Source organism: Malaclemys terrapin, chromosome 5 (assembly GCF_027887155.1).
Source record: "Malaclemys terrapin pileata isolate rMalTer1 chromosome 5, rMalTer1.hap1, whole genome shotgun sequence".
Lineage (NCBI taxonomy): Eukaryota > Metazoa > Chordata > Testudines > Emydidae > Malaclemys > Malaclemys terrapin.
The window spans coordinates 134,479,521-134,496,274 of record NC_071509.1 but is presented as its reverse complement, the minus strand read 5'-3'; the positions used below and the strand labels follow the sequence as shown (position 1 = coordinate 134,496,274).

At 46.0% G+C, this 16,754-nt stretch overlaps 1 protein-coding gene across 1 annotated transcript in view; it reads right to left on the bottom strand.

The window, feature by feature from the left end:
- Positions 1-13,837: 13,837 nt before the first annotated feature.
- Positions 13,838-16,754, bottom strand: part of RBPMS (RNA binding protein, mRNA processing factor) — a 130,073-nt gene continuing 127,156 nt past the window's right edge. Inside the window, exon 8 of the mRNA XM_054029887.1 lies at positions 13,838-13,923. The gene's annotated coding sequence lies outside the window, so the exon portion shown is untranslated. The remainder of the gene's footprint in view (positions 13,924-16,754) is intronic.

Genomic DNA, 16,754 nt, shown 5'->3' with positions numbered 1-16,754 from the left:
TGTAACTTGAAGTCTTTAAATCATGATGTGAGGACGTCAGTAACTCCGGCAGAGGTTCAGGGTCTATTCCAGGAGTGGGGGGTGAGGTTCTGTGGCCTGCGATGTGCAGGAGGTCAGACTAGATGATCATGATGGTCCCTTCTGAATCTGCTAAATTAGAATGTGACTGGGTAGGAAAAGCGATGCCTTGCTGCTTCTCATCCAAATCCAGAGGCTAGCTGTACTTTATGAATAAGTGCTGGCAGGAGCAGTCTCTGCGTCAATTTCAGATGATTAAAGCAGATTTTTTAATCCTTAAAGTCTCCACAAACATATCTTCACTAATCATCATTAATATGTTTGGGCCTAACCTCAATTATCCTTTCATAGGTTTTTTACTAAATTATATTCATAGATTCTAGGACTGGAAGGGACCTGGAGAGGTGATCGAGTCCAGTCCCCTGCCCTCATGGCAGGACCAAATACCGTCTAGACCATCCCTGATAGACATTTATCTAACCTACTCTTAAATATCTCCAGAGACGGAGATTCCACAACCTCCCTAGGCAATTTATTCCAGTGTTTAACCACCCTGACAGTTAGGAACTTTTTCCTAATGTCCAACCTAAACCTCCCTTGCTGCAGTTTAAACCCATTGTTTCTGGTTCTATCCTTAGAGGCTAAGGTGAACAAGTTCTCTCCCTCCTTCTTATGACACCCTTTTAGATACCTGAAAACTGCTATCATGTCCCCTCTCAGTCTTCTCTTTTCCAAACTTAACAAACCCTATTCTTTCAGCCTTCCTTCATAGGTCACGTTCTCAAGACCTTTAATCATTCTTGTTGCTCTTCTCTGGACTCTCTCCAATTTCTCCACATCTTTCTTGAAATGCGGCGCCCAGAACTGGACACAATACTCCAGCTGAGGCCTAACCAGCGCAGAGTAGAGCGGAAGAATGGCTTCTTGTGTCTTGCTCACAACACACCTGTTAATGCATCCCAGAATCATGTTTGCTTTTTTTGCAACAGCATCACACTGTTGACTCATATTTAGCTTGTGGTCCACTATAACCCCTAGATCCCTTTCTGCCGTACTCCTTCCTAGACAGTCTCTTCCCATTCTGTATGTGTGAAACTGATTTTTCCTTCCTAAGTGGAGCACTTTGCATTTGTCTTTGTTAAACTTCATCCTGTTTACCTCAGACCATTTCTCCAATTTGAACCCATAACCCTATAGTGATTGGGCATATGAATGAAGTGTTTGATACTTTTGTGGACAGATCTCACCCTCACGGTCATAAGCCAGCCAAACATGGAATGGCCCTGGAATTGCACGTTAAAGACTTGGGACTATATGATATGTGGTGGCTCATACATCCAATGGGGAGGGACTGTTTATACTTTTCTCTGGTATATGGTCCTATTCTTGTGTAGATTTCTTCTTGACCTCAACAGACTTGGTAAATTCTGTAATTGGTTCCTCTGCTGATATAACTGCCGTCTCTGATCATGCTCTGATAATTCTTTGAGTAGCAGCAGACCCAAGTATGAAACAGCCATGTAGATGGAGATTTAATCCTTTGCTTTTTATAGAGCCCCATTTAAAAAAATGTATTGAAACAGAAATTGGCCTGTTCCTATAGACCAATGGTTTTCAACCTTTTTTTCATTTGCAGACCCCTAAAAAATGCTGAACCGAGATGTGGACCCCTTTGAAAATCTTAGATGTAGTCTGCAGAGGTCCCTAGAGGTCCATGGACCACAGGTTGAAAACCACTGCTCTGTGGTAACAGCCACCTTTTGTGGCCCCTTAGACATAGTCCACAGACCCCCAGGAGTTCGCAGGACCAGAGGTTGAAAACCACTGCTATGAACAAATGATCCTTCAACATCTAACAGGCTGTTGCAGGAGATGCTCAAGGCTTATTTAAGAGGTAGACTTATTAGTTTTGCATCTGCCAAGAGGGGGGAATGTGGAGAAAATATGATGGCCCTTGGGGAAAAAAATCCAAGGAGGATTGATTTGTCCTTTTTCTAATGCTAAAGCAATATGACCTGAGACCCTCAGTGGAGTGGCAGTATTTAGAGGCCCAGAGCTACTTGGAAATGCATCATAAACTCCCCAGGCCCATGTCCACTGTGTACTGTAACAAAGAGGAAGTCCGTTGGCATGGAGTTCTTTGTGAAGGCAAGGGAAGGGGAATTATCGCAGCCCTTGGAAGTATGTCAGTGGCAGAGAATATTACATAATGTTACAAACGCCTCTGTGGATCTCAGGCTACGCAGGATACATTGAAAGATTTGATTCAAAATGTATTGGATGCCACAGAGGTTGCCCGAGATAAAGGCCTTGTCCTCTGATGTTTGTTGGCGCTGTAACAAAGGAAAAGGACCCCTGATGCATATGCTATGGGCCTGTCCAATAGTCAGGCAGTTGTGGACACAAGAATTAAGATAATGCTCAGCTTCAGCAATCAAACCTTGGCCTAAAATTATATCCTGGGCTACTTACCTGCTGAACTGGGGTTAACTCTGCCACAAAGTCGTTGGCTCTCGAGGGCTGCAATTGGCACCATGTGCATGCAGGATTTTACAAACATGGAAGGGTGGGCTTCTGTCCAGGATAGCGCAGTGGTTAGCAGCCAAAGAAAGTATACGCTTATCACCATAGACAGTAATGATATGAATTCAAAGAAATTTGGCCCCCATTTCTAGATTCATTTGGATAAAAATGTTGAGATGACGCAAAGAATGGCAGTCCTCCATTTTATCAAACCCCTCCTCTTCTCCCCTTCCCTCGTCACCCCTGGTCCTCTCCTTCCCTCTTCTGCCTATTCATGTATGTCTTCTACTTTGACTCACGCCCCCACTAACCTGTTATATATCTTCCTAGTATTGTCTGGCTTTGTATTGACTGGTCTTTCAGCTGGGATGAGTTGTAAACGTGTGAAGTTGCACAATTCTGTTAAAGCGTGCGGTATTTGGAACCACATACAAGCTGCAAGTCGTTTATCCTTTTGGGCTTTTTATTGTCTGTTCCTTTCTGAGAAGCAATGAAAAGGACAAAACAAACAAAAAGGGGGAAAACTCTTCCGGTTTATTAACCTAAGTGTGCAGGAAACATTGTAAGTTACAAAACTAGCTTTGTTTCTGTTCTTAAATGATAGGGATGTTGCCGATAGTAAAATCAAAATCAACTTGGCTGCTTACAAAATTGCAGGTGCTGTAAAGTCATTTCTCCTAATCAGTCAAAATAGAAGACTGGGAAAGGTCGAATGAATAGATTCTTTTTCATGCTTGTAGAAGGTGATTGGTGACAATGCCAAGCTGCAGTGTGACTCTTGTCTTCGGGGCAGACTGTGGTCTATCTGAAGTTAGGTTGGAAAAGATCAGAGGTGCGGTCTCCCTCTTATCCCACTTGAGTGAGTGGAGTTCCTGGGGCCTTCTTTCTAGCAAAGAAATGCCACCATGTGCAACAGCAGCAACATCCTGTATTTTACAGTGTTTTTTAGAGACACCTCTACCCCGATATAACGCCACCCGATATAACACGAATTTGGATATAATGTGGTAAAGCAGTGCTCCGGGGGAGCGGGGGAGTTACGCGCTCCGGCGGATCAAATCAAGTTCGATATAACGCGGTTTCACTTATAACGCGGTAAGATTTTTTGGCTCCCGAGGACAGCGTTATATCGAGGTAGCGGTGTTTAACTAATCGGAGGAGGAGCGCGCATGTGCTGCACGTGTATGTGTGTGTAATAAAATGAGGCATGTTTTCTGTAGGGCAGCAAATAATTCAGAGAGTAATAGATTCCAAGGCCAGGAGGGACCATTGTGCTTGTGTAGTCTGACCTTCTGTTTAAAACAGGCCAGAGAACTTCACTGAATCAATTTCTGTTCAAACTAGGGGATAACGTTCAGAAAAACATCCAATCTTGATTTAAAAATTGTCAGTGATGGAGAATCCACTTTGTTCAAATGGTTAATTACACTCGCCGTTAAAAAATCATGCCTGATTTCCAGTCTGAATTTGTCTGGCTCCAACTTTCATCCATTGACTTGTGTTGTAAGAACGGAAGAATGGCCAAACTGAATGACCCCAATAGTTGTTCTGGCCCCGTATCCTGGAGAGTGGACAGTGCCAGATGGATCGGGGGAAGGAACAGAATAGGGCAGTTGTTGAATGATCCATCCCCTGTCGTTCAGTCCCAGTTTCTGGCACTCAGGTTTAGGGGGACACAGAGCATGGGTTTGCATCCCTGACCATCTTGGCTAATAGCCATTGAAGGATCCTCCGTGAATGTATCTAATCTTTTTGACCCTCGTTATAGTTTTAATTTCATCTGGTGCCCCTTAGTTCAGGTGTCATGTAAGGGGCTAATAACATTTCCCTATTTACTTTCTCCACACCATTCATGATTTTATAGATCTCTATCATAATCCCCCCGTAGCCATCTCTTTTTTAAAAGCGAACAGCCCCAATCATTTTAATCTCTCCTTGTATGGAAGCTGTTCCATACCCCCATAATCAGTTTTCGTGCCCTTCTCTGCACCTTTTCTCATTCGAATGGATATTTTTTGAGAGGGGGCAACCAGAACTATACACATTATTCAAGATATGGGAATACCATGGATTTATATAGTGCAGTGCTTCTCAAACGTTAGCAAGCCAAGGACCCCCATTTTGATTTAAAAATTTTCACGGACCCCCAAGGCCCCTGCTCAGCCCCAGGCCCCGGCCACACTCCACCTCTTCCCCCAAGGTCCCAACCCAGTGGCATAGCCAGCATGGAATCTTGGGTGGGCCCTGACTTTGGGTAGGTGGGCGGGCAATTGCGGGGTGGGTGGGAGGGATGGGGGGGCCCTCCTCCCCGCACCCCCTGTAGCCGGCCTTGCAGGGAGCGATGGGGGCCTCAGGCTTTCCCCTCAGTCAGAGTAGCCGGGAAGAAGGACCTGAGGCGGCGCGGGGTCGGCAGGGTCCAATATCCAGCGCCATGAAGGCGCCACTCCAGGGGGCCCCACAGCCGACCCGACGGGAGCTATTAAGGGAAAACTTTCTGATGACTGTGCATGTGGCACGCCCACACCTCATTGGAATGGACATGAACAACACATCTAGAAGAACAAGTTATGAAAAGGTGAGTAACCGTTTTTTCCACGGTGTGCAGGTGGCCCCGGGAGGGAGGGGGCGGAGTTGTTCCGCGGTGTGTAGGAGGCACTGGGAGGGAGAGGGCGAAGGTGTTTCGCGGTGTGCAGGAGGCACTGGGAGGGAGAGGGCGAAGGTGTTTCGCGGTGTGCAGGAGGCACTGGGAGGGAGGGGGCGAAGGTGTTTCGCGGTGTGCAGGAGGCACTGGGAGGGAGGGGGCGGAGTTGTTTCGCGGTGTGCAGGAGGCACTGGGAGGGAGGGGGCGGAGTTGTTTCGCGGTGTGCAGGCGGCACTGGGAGGGAGGGGGCGGAGTTGTTTCGCGGTGTGCAGGCGGCACTGGGAGGGAGGGGGCGGAGTTGTTTCGCGGTGTGCAGGCGGCACTGGGAGGGAGGGGGCGGAGTTGTTTCGCGGTGTGCAGGAGGCACTGGGAGGGAGGGGGTGGAGTTGTTTCGCGGTGTGCAGGAGGCACTGGGAGGGAGTGGGGAGTTGATCAGCGGGACCGACAGCCCCGGACATGACTTGCGGAGCCCCTGGAGTACCCTCACGGACCCCAGTTTGAGAAATGCTGATATAATGGCATTATATTTTCTGTCTTATTACCAAGCTCTTTCCTAATGATTCCTAACATCGTTAGATTTTTTTGACCACCACTGCACATTGAGGGGATGTTTTCAGAGAACTATCCAAGATGACGCCAATATCTCTTTCTTGAGCGGTAACAGCTAATTTAGGTCCCATCGTTTTCTATGTACAGCTGGGATTATGTTTTCCAGTGTGCATTACTTGGCAGTTATCTACATTGCATTTAATTTGGCATTTTGTTGCCTGGTCACCCAGTTTTGTGAGATCTCTTTGTAGTTCTTCGCAATCTGCTTTGGATTTAACTATCTTGACTAGTTTTGTATCATCTGCAAATTTTACCACCTGATTGTTTACCCCTTTTTCCAGACCATTTATGAATGTGTTGAACAGCACATGTCCCTGTACAGATCCTTGGGCATCCCACTATTTACTTCTCTCTATTGTGAAAATTGACCACATTCCTACCCGTTTTTTTCTATCATTTAACCAGTTACTGATCCATGAGAGGACCTTCCCTCTTATCCCACGACTGCTTAATTTGCTTAAGAGCCTTTGGTGAGGGCCGTTGGCAAAGGCTTTCTGAAAGTCCAAGTACAATATATCCACTGGATCCCCCTTGTCCACATGTTTGTTGACCCTCTCAAAGAATTCTAATAAATTGTTGAGACACAATTTCCCTTTAGAAAAGTTATGTCGACTCCTCCCCCACGTATTGTGTTTATCTATGTGGCTGATAATTCTGTTCTTTACTATCGTTTTATCTGCTTTGCCTGGTACTGAAGTTAGGGTTACCGGGCTGTAATTGCCAGGATCACCTCTGAGCCTTTTTTAAAATTGTCAAAACGTTAGCTACCCACTAGTCATGTGGTACCGAGGCTGATTTAAGCGATAAATTACATACCACCGTTACAACTTTTCTCTGCTAGATTGAAGAGCCCATTATGTTTCCCCCGTGTAATTACTTATAAACTGTAATCAGTCACCCCTTAACTTCTCTTTGTGAAGCAAAACAGATTGAGATCTCTGGGTATATCTGCACTGCAATGAAAGACCCACAGATGCATTGGCTACTTCCCGCAAAGTTACCGCGATTGAAGAATTCTTCCATCTCCTCCCTGGTTGTTACTGACTGGGAGGGCAGGGGACAGGAGGATTTTGCACGGCTGAATAAGAACACTGACATAAGGCAGGTTGTAGTGCATCTGATCTATAATTCATCACAATCATTCCAGGCTCGAAGAGAGAGGCAAACCAGCCTGGACCAAGAATACCCACTTGGCGGCGGTAGGCTTGCTCCTGTCACTTCCGATATGTGCAGGCAGATGGCAGGCGGGCACAGGGGCTGCTGGGCTCTTGATAGCTTTCATGAGGAGGGATTGGAAGCCAAGGATGATTAGAGGAAGTAAGAGCAACGATACCTGAGTATTTCCTGCTTTGTTGCTCATATTCAGGTTACTGCTAACGTTCCAGCCTGGAATTCAGGAATGGGCTGTTGCCTGGAGACGGTTAGCAGAGCAGCCGTGTCCTGGGGAAGGGCAGCGGCGGTGGGGATGAAAATGGTTCGAGTTTACCAGAGAACTTTGTGTAACTAGTGCCTGCAGACAGGGACTGCGCTCACTGCCTGTTCACCAAAGGACCCAAGCCTGCTGTCCTGCCAAGTCTGTTCTGCTAGACCCTGGCAGTACCGGCTTTTTTGCCACCCCAGGCAAAAAAGCCTCCTGCCGCCCCTCCCCCCCCCCCGTACGGCAGGGGAGGGCGCTGAGCCCATCCGCGGGCTGCTCTCCCCAACCGGCCAGAGCACCGGGGGGAGGGCGGCGAGCCCGCCGCGGCTCCGCTGGCGGCCGGAGCCCCGGGAGGAGGGCGGAGAGCCCGGCCAGGGCTCCGCTCTCCCCGGTGGCCAGAGCACCGGGGGAGGGTGGCGAGCCCGCTGCGGCTCCGCTCTCCCCAGCGGCCGGAGCGCCGCGGGGAGGGCGGCGAACCCAGTCACGGTCCTGCTCTCCCCGGCGGCCAGAGCGCCGGGGGAGGGCAGCGAGCCCACTGTGGCTCCACTCTCCCCGGTGGCCGGAGCGCCGCGCCGCTCCCCTCCAGGTGCCGCCCCAAGCACAAGCTTGGTGGGCTGGTGCCTGGAGCCGGCCCTGGACCCTGGGCCCTGCACTGGGAAGGAGCTGAGTGCCCAACCCTGAAAATCTCCCCACCAATACTTAGGCTCTGTCTACACGACTACTCAGACCTGCCTGCCCCCAGTTAGTGACGTGGTAGGCTCTAGTCATGGCTTCTGTCCACACACAACATGTTTAATCACAGTGAGAGGAATTAATGACACTGAAATCTACATCACTTGGCGTCTGTCCATCCAGACTGGGCATCTCGTGCTAGAAGATCCTCTCCAGCTCAACCAGAAGTGACGGTCTCAGTGCAGGAATCGCTGGCTGGGATTCTCTAGCTTTTGCTATGCAGGAGATCAGACTAGATAGGCATAGTGGTCATTTGTAGCCTTAAAGCCTATGAAGCTGAGGGGGGATGTGATGTGATTGCTCTCTATAAATAGATCAGAGGGATACATACCAGGGAGGGAGAGGAATTATTTAAGCTCAGTACCAATGTGGACACAAGAACAAATGGATATAAACTGGCCATCAGGAAGTTGAGACTTGAAATTAGACGAAGGTTTCTAACCATTAGAGGAGGGAAGTTCTGGAACAGCCTTCCAAGGGGAGCAGTGGGGGCAAAAGACATATCTGGCTTCAAGACTGACCTTAATAAGTTTATGGAGGGGATGGTATGATGGGATAGCCCAATTTTGGCAATTAATTGATCTTTTACTATTAGCAGTAAATATGCCCAAAGGCCTGTGATGGGACACTAGAGAGGGTGGGATTTGAGTTACTACAGAGAATTCTTTCCTGGGTGTCTAGCAGGTGGGTCTTGCCCACATGCTCAGGGTTCAGCTGATCACCATATTTGGGGTCGGGAAGGAATTTTCCTCCAGGGAAGATTGGCAGAGGCCCTGGGGGTTTTTCACTTTCCTCTGCAGCGTGGGGCAAGGGTCACTTGCTGGAGGATTCTCTGCACCTTGAAGTCTTTAAACTATAATTTGAGGACTTCAGTAGCTCAGACATAGGTTACGGGTTTGTTACAGGAGAGGGTGGAGGAGATTCTGTGGCCTGCGTTGTGCAGGAGGTCAGACTAGACGATCATAATGGTCCCTTCTGACCTTATAGTCTCTGATTCTATGAAACTCATATTCTGCCCTAGCCACATTTGTTTCACTGGTTTGGCCCATGGTTTTTTTCACTTTTGATGAGACCCATAACTGTGTCTGTCTAACCGCTGTCGTCTTCTGTTCAGCTCTCTGGGTAAGCAGGCCATCCTTGTGCTGTGTTGCTCTGTGCGCATAGCCAACGGGCATTCTGCTCACAATATCCCAGCAGGCACTGAGCCACATACTTGAAGCAGGTCCAGAAGACTGGTTGGCACATGGGTGTGTTCTATATGGACACCCCTCGTTGCTGGGATGAGGTGGAAGGAGCGTCACAAACTCAGTACTGAAAAGGAAGAGGCGGCCCCTCAACCAACCCTATACCTCACTAAACTGGGCAGCACTTGGGGTGGAATTTTTACGTCCGTGGAATTCTAGTCTTAGAAATTTCTTTGTGAAAATAGCCGTCGCAGACACAACTCACATTTCCGTAGCTGGAACGTTCGTGCCTTTTTGATGCTCAAGCCAGAATAGCATCCTTCTCACACTCGGCTGACCCTGCTGGCTTAGCAGTGAACATGTCGAGGGCAGTGTATTAATCAGACAGCACCAAGGGCACACTGAGGGAGAAAAGCTATTGAATAAGGAGCTTCCACTTTTACCAAGTACATTTTCTGACCAGGACTGCACTTCAGCGGGTACATTATCCGAGGCATTAAGCACCAGTCTCGTCTCCTCCTGTCTCCATTGTGCATGTTCTTTTTCCATTTGTTCCCCCCCCCCCCAGCACTAGACTGTTAATCAGGGCGAGTACAAAGATAAATGCCAGTCTGCATTAATGTTTATTTCCTCACACTTTTAACAAATACTTCAGGGCACTGCTAATGGCGGCAGTATCTCTTTAGACTAAGTTTCAAAACTCCACTTATGGCCAGGAAGCAACTGGTCGTGTGTAACCGTCTGTGTTAACAGTGGCTTTATGGCCACCACAGGCGTCCTGAGAGTGACTTTATAGGACACATGCACAGTATCCTACTCCTCTGGGCATTTGAAATCCACTTTCCCCCTTGAACACAAGAAGGCCCCAGATGGATCCCGTATCCCATAGCAGCATGTGTAGTGGTTGTCTCAATAGAAGATAAGGATATGGACACAGCTGTATTTTGTGACTGTTGTGTCACACTACCCCAGGCTTTGATGTGCAAATAGTGCTTTTCTCTCTGTTACCCAGTAGTGTATAGTTCTGACTTTTTGTGTGTCATTGAACATAGAAGATTCCAGTGTGCAGTTTACCCACATCCTTCCCAGGGGGTTATGGGGTGTTAGGTACTTTTCTGTATCCTGGAACCTTTTTCTGACACGCAGGACCTGCGAGGAGCAGCACTGCTGTTGGGCAAGGGTCTCCGAACATGCTGGAACATTGCTTTCAGTCATTTTCATGACAGACATTATCGTTGTGACTTTCCCTCTTCACTTCTCCAAGGCTCTGAAAACTCAGGTACCCATCTGCTGTAAATACTGCATTTCTATTGAGGGCATGATTATACTTAGCATGTGTGTAGCTCTTTTCATCCCCGTTTGCTAACGGGGCCTTTTCATCCCATTACACAGATGGGGCAATAAAGGCTCAGGGGAGGTTACACTTGCCCAAGTGTTTTGCATTTGAAGATGGGCAGATCTGGTTTCCATTGTCTGGATCCTACGTGTGAGTGTTACTAATCTCTGAACTTCCTGTTCAGTGCACAGACCCCGGAACCGTGGGCATGTAGCGAAACAACTGCATGGGATTGCAAGGGGTGGGACGCTAGAACACAGGAAGGTACGGACTTGTCTCCACCGCAATAGGCAAAAGCACATGCCCAGTTCCTCAGCCCACCCTGGGGTACAGTTCGGAGGGATTTTTTCCCTTTGTCACTCTCTCCCTCCTGCTTCAGGGCCTATTGCAGGACTGTTCCCCCCCGTTTTCAGCTGAGCCCCACCGCCCAGGAGGCCCTTTTCTCCAGCAGGTCCCCACTGCCTCCCCTCCCAAGAGACTCTGGTAGCTTCTCCCAGAGACCTCCCTGCTATTCCTTCCATACTGACAGCCCGGCTCCTTATAGGGCACACCTGTGCCTTCCTAGCTGCACCTGATTAGTGATCAGGGCTGGCTGACCCCAGGCTGCTGGCCCTGTAGCACTCATAAGGGACCGTCAGGGTTATCATTACCTGCCCCCTGTATCTTTAAGGGTTTGGAGCTCTGCTAAAGAAGTAAAAAGGAACACTGTGGGTCTCGGAGGAGGTGGTTGTGCTCTGGTCAAGCTGAGCTGGGGTGCGGGGTATGCAGGCTGCCTTTGTTTCTGAATATTACATTCACTGCAATTCCTGTGGCTGGGCGCATGTGGGAAGGATTTTACCTTGAATCCAGTCTAGCTGGTTACATTTAGTTACTAGAAAGTGTTTTAGCTTCATGTCTCTTGTAACCATTTCTGACTTTAATGCCTTATACTTGTGTTCACTTCAAATCTGTCTCCTGGTAGTTAAATACACTTTTATTTTTTAACCAAAACGAATCCAGTGTTGTGTAACTGTAGTGTTGGGTGACTCCGGTTAAAGTACCAGACTCTGGTACATTGACCCTCTTACAGGGGCAACAGACACTAATCCCTGAGCTTCCCAGGAGAGGGCTGGACTTTCTTATGTTCTTATAAGTTAGGAGTGGATGACAGGGCATGGATCATGTGATGATTGCCCTGTTCTAGTCATTGCCTTTGAGGAGTGGGGCATTGGCTGCTGTCAGAAGACAGGATACTGGGCTAGATGGACCAATATGGCCGTTCTTACGGATGGTGCAGAATACACATTTTGGAGAAGATTTAGGTCTGGGAGTGTGTTGGGGTCACCCTGCAGGTGGTAACCAAGGCTCCAGAAGAGAGTGGGCCGGGCTGGGAGGCCTCTGCATATACAGTCCAAAATCACCCCCCATGTTTGCCCCCCAAATGCTGAAAAACATGAATGCTACTTGCTGCTGACTAGAACTGGTCTGTAATGATCTTAGGTTGGTTGCCTAACAACAATGATGAGTTATCGAAAATAATGGTTTGCCATGTTTAACAATCACGTACAGTGCTCAGATCTTGTCATTCATTTTCGGATATCAGGGCCTTGTAATATTCATTCTAGAGCCAGTGTGCCAATGTAGTGCCTGTCAGAGCTTCTTGCAGGACTGGAACCCCAGCCACATGTGAGGTTCCCAGGTGCGCGTGGATTGGTCACCCTGACATAAGCAAAACAGCACCCCAGGCTGTGGTATAAGTTATAATAATCATTGTTTTATTTTTTAAAAATTACAATAGAAAAGTACCTTTAAACATATTTCAAAAAAGCAGAGTAGACAACGTGGATGTTTCTTTCCTCCATTACCCAAAACAAATACAGAAAATCAGCTTTGTAAAGAACTAGTCTATTGGTTAGAATACTTATACACGTCAGTTTAGATTTATTTAAACATTTGTCTTAGAATTTAATCTGTTCTCAAGTTATCCTTGTCGCTTTGTTTAATCAAAAGTAGAATTTCTGTTTTTCTGTCTTATGCTTTCAGCTATCATGGTCTTGGGACTGAAGAATTCTCAACATCTGCATTTCCACAAAGAACAATTGTGTTGTCGTCCTAAAAACACTGACATCACTACGTGTTCAGCACAAGGTGAACAAAACTACGGGGAAACCTGTGACCACACGTTCACCACACTTGCCAACAATCAGGTCCTTCTTGAACCAATCAGTGCAGGCTGCGGCACGGCATTGCTTACGGGTGAGTGGGTGGAGAGAGAGTTGCCTTTAGGGGTAAGGAGCTGTCAATCCTTTTACAAGAAAACAGACTCATTTTTATATTCTATTCCTATGCAGAGTGAAAAGCAATAGGGGAAAAGGAATGTACTGGTAAATGAGCTTCTTGTCGCTGGTACCGTATTCTCAGTAGACATTACCAATATTGCTTCAAGACAATGACTGGAGTAAAGAACAGGGTTTAGCAGAAAATGCCAACGCCTCCCTTTTTGGCTTCACTTTTGCATTGAAAATACCAGTATATTGCATAACAAGGAGCTGGACTGGCATAAACTGTTCATTAAGGCCCTAATTTAACAAAGCACTTAAGTGTAGCTGTAAGCATGTGTTTAAGTCCCATTAACTTCAACTAGACTTAAGCATGGTCTTGAGTGTGTTGCTGAATTGGGGTCAACTTTTTCTCATTACAGCAGTTTACGTTGCCAATAAAAATTTCAAGCCATTACCGGAACCAGCCCTTCCTGCCCCTGGAAAGATACCAGGTGACCCAGCAAATGTAACTGTCCCTGAAGTAAGCACAAGGAGAGCCCTCATTAATAAGTCTCCACTTGCTCCATGCATGGCTTTTCCCTGCACAGCTCTCTGCTAGCCTAAAGCCTCACCCTGCAAAATGTAACTGTAGCCCTAAGGTAGAAAAATTATACTAAGTTGTTTTCTGATTGTCCTGCCTGATAGGATATGGTACACTGGGGAATAAAACCCTAATACTCTAAATATACCCAGATCTGTAGTTCAGCACATTTTAACTCCGCCCAGCCTAAGCACAATGCCTATAAACCTAACAATACAATTATTTAATTCTGAACAAGATTTAAAAACATGTCTTGAATGCATGCAGCTTACAAAAAAGAAAAAAAAAAGAGAGACTCTTAATTGCACGCATTCAAAAGTCAAGCACAAAACTTGTGATCTAACCCGGTGTAAGATCATTATACGCACAATGTTTGGTATAAAAATACTTGCTCTCTTTTGGTTTTGATAGTTTGCTTTTTGGTTTGAAAATACTTTTCAAACTATACAGCAATGACTGTCCGACTGTGCTTTCACAAGTAACACTCTTCCTTACAATAATACAGTGTAAAAAAGGAAAACATCATTATTTTGTATGCTTTTTTCTTCTACGAGAGCAGATGTGTGATAGAGGCTGTGGCAAAGTCTTGAAGGAATCAAAACTTGTGTGAGGTTTTTCAAGCCTGCAACAATGGAGAGAAACATGTGTTAGAACAGCCTTTGAGATCTTGGAATGGAGGAGATTAAAAGTAACTGGATTTGAAGGATGCTTTAGATGCATTCGCATGCAGTAGTATGTGCCTGGAGAGTTGTCATACACATCTAATGAATTAGTTCTCTGGGCACCTGCAACAGGGAGAATTTATTTTTAAATAAGACATGTGTGTATGTACGTACAGCAGATAGAAGGCTGCTGGAGAGGGAAATTATTACCACGTAATAGACATATAGATTTTAAGGCCCGAAGGGACCATCAGAACAATATAGTGGCCACATGGGGTCAGACCAATGGTCCACCTAGCCCAGTATCCTGTCTTCTGATAGTGGCCAGATGCTTCTGAGGGAATGAACAGAACAGGGCAATTACTGAGTGATCCATCCCCTGCCATCCAGAACATGGGGGTTGTGCCCCACACCATCTTATGGACCGATCCTCCATGAATTTATGTAATTCTTTTTTTAACCCAGTTATACTTTTGGCTTTCACAACATCTCCAGCAATGAGTTCCACAGGTTGGCTGTGCATTGTGTGAAGAAGTATTTCCTTTTGTTTGTTTTAAACTAGCTGTCTATTAAATTCTTTGGGTGGCCCCTGGTTCTTGTCCCTTTCCTAATGGTTCCTCACATTATGTTAGCTTTTTTGACTGCTGTTGCAAATTGAGCCGATATTTTCAGAGAACTATCCACAACGACTCCAAGATCTCTTTCTTGAGTGGTAACAGCTAGTTTAGACCCCAGCATTCTGTATGTATAGTTGGGATTATACTTTCCAATGTGCATTACTTTGCAATTATCCACATTGCATTTCATCTGCCATTTTGTTGCCCAATCACCCAGTTTTGTGAGCTGTTTTTGTAACTGTTCGCAGTCTGCTTTGGACTTAAATATCTTGAGTTGTTTTATATCATCTGCAAATTTTGACACCTCATTGTTTACCCCCTTTTCCAGATCATTTATAAGTATGATGAACAGCACAGGTCCCAGTACAGATTCTTTTGGGATCCCACTATTTACCCCTCTCCACAGTGAGAACTGACCATTTCTTCCTACCCTTTGTTTCCTGTCTTTTAACCAGTTACTGATCCATGAGAGGACCTTTCCTCTTATCCCATGACTCCTTATTTTGCTTAAGAGCCTTTGGTGAGGGACCTTGGCAAAGGCTCTCTGAAAGTCCAAGTTCAATATATCCACTGGATCCCCCTTGTCCACATGCTTGCTGATCCCCTCACAAAGAATTCTAATACATTGGTGAGGCACGATTTCCCTTTACAAAAGCTGTATTGACTCTTCCCAACAAATCATGTTCATCTATGTGTTTGATAAGTCTGTTCTTTACTATAATTTCAACCACTTTGCCAGGTACTGAAGTTAGGCTTACCAGACTATTATTGCCAGGATCTTCTCTGGAGCCTTTTTTAAAAACTGGTGTTATATTAGCTCCCCTCCAGTCATCTGGTACAGAGGCAGATTTAAGCGATAGGTTACATACCACAGTAGGAGTTCTGCAATCTCATATTGGTGTTACTTCAGAACTCTTGGGTGAATGCCATCTGGGGCTGGTGACTTATTACTGTTCAATGTATTGATTTGTTCCAAAACCTCCTTTACTGACACCTCAGTCTGGGACAGTTTCTCAGATTTGTCACCTAGACAGAATGGCTCAGGTGTGGGAATCTCCTTCACATCCTCTGCAGTATTCATTTAGCTTCTTCGCAATGGACTTGTCTTCCTTGAGTGCTTCTTTAGCACCTTGATTGTCCAGTGGTCCCTACTAATTGTTTGGCAGGCTTCCTGCTTCTCGTGGGCTTTAAAAAAAAAATTGCTGATAGTTTTTGTGTCTTTTGCTAGTTGCTCTTCAAATTCTTTTTTGCCCTGCCTAATTGTACTTTTACACGTGACTTACCAGAGTTTATGTTCCTTGCTATTTTTCTCTATTTTCTCGCCTTTCTATTTTCCACGATGCCTTTTTGCCTCTAACTGCCTCTTTTAGCCATGGTGGCATTTTTTTTGGTCCTCTCACTGTTTTTTTTATTTGGGGTATACATTTAGCATGTGCCGCTATTATGGTATTTTTAAAGAGTTTCCATGCAGCTTGCAGGCAGTTCACTCTTGTGACTGTTCCTTTTAATTTTCATTTAACTAGCTTCCTCATTTTCGTGTCGTTCCCCTTTTTGAAGTTAAATGCTGCTGTAGTGGGCTTCTTTGGTATTTTCGCTCCCACAAGGATGTTAAACTTAATTACATTATGGTTACTAATAACACGCGGTTCAGCCATAGTCACCTCTTGGACCAGCTCCTGTGTGCCACTTAGGACTAAATCAAGAACTGCCTCTCCTCCCCTTTTGGGTTCCAAGACCAGCTGCTCCAAGACACGGTCATTACTGGTGTCTAGAAATTTTATTTGTGCATCCCGTCCTGCAGTGCCGCATGCCCACTCAATATCACCCAGCGTTACTGAATTTTCTATTTTTTTTAGCCTCTCTAATCTCCCTGATCATTTGAGATTCCATCACCAGCCTGGTCAGGTAGTTGGTAGTATATTCCTCCTGCTGTATTCTTATGATTCAAACAGGGAATTTGTATCCATAGAGATTCCTTGGGACAGTTTAATCCATTTAAGATATTTACTATATTTGACACTCTTTCTTTCATTCCCATATAGTACAACTCCCCCACCATACACATCGCTGTGTATTTTGTACCCTGGTATTACCGTATCCCATTGATTATCCTCATTCCACCATGTTTCTGTGATGCCTATTATAATAATATTCTCATTTAGTACCAGGCAGTC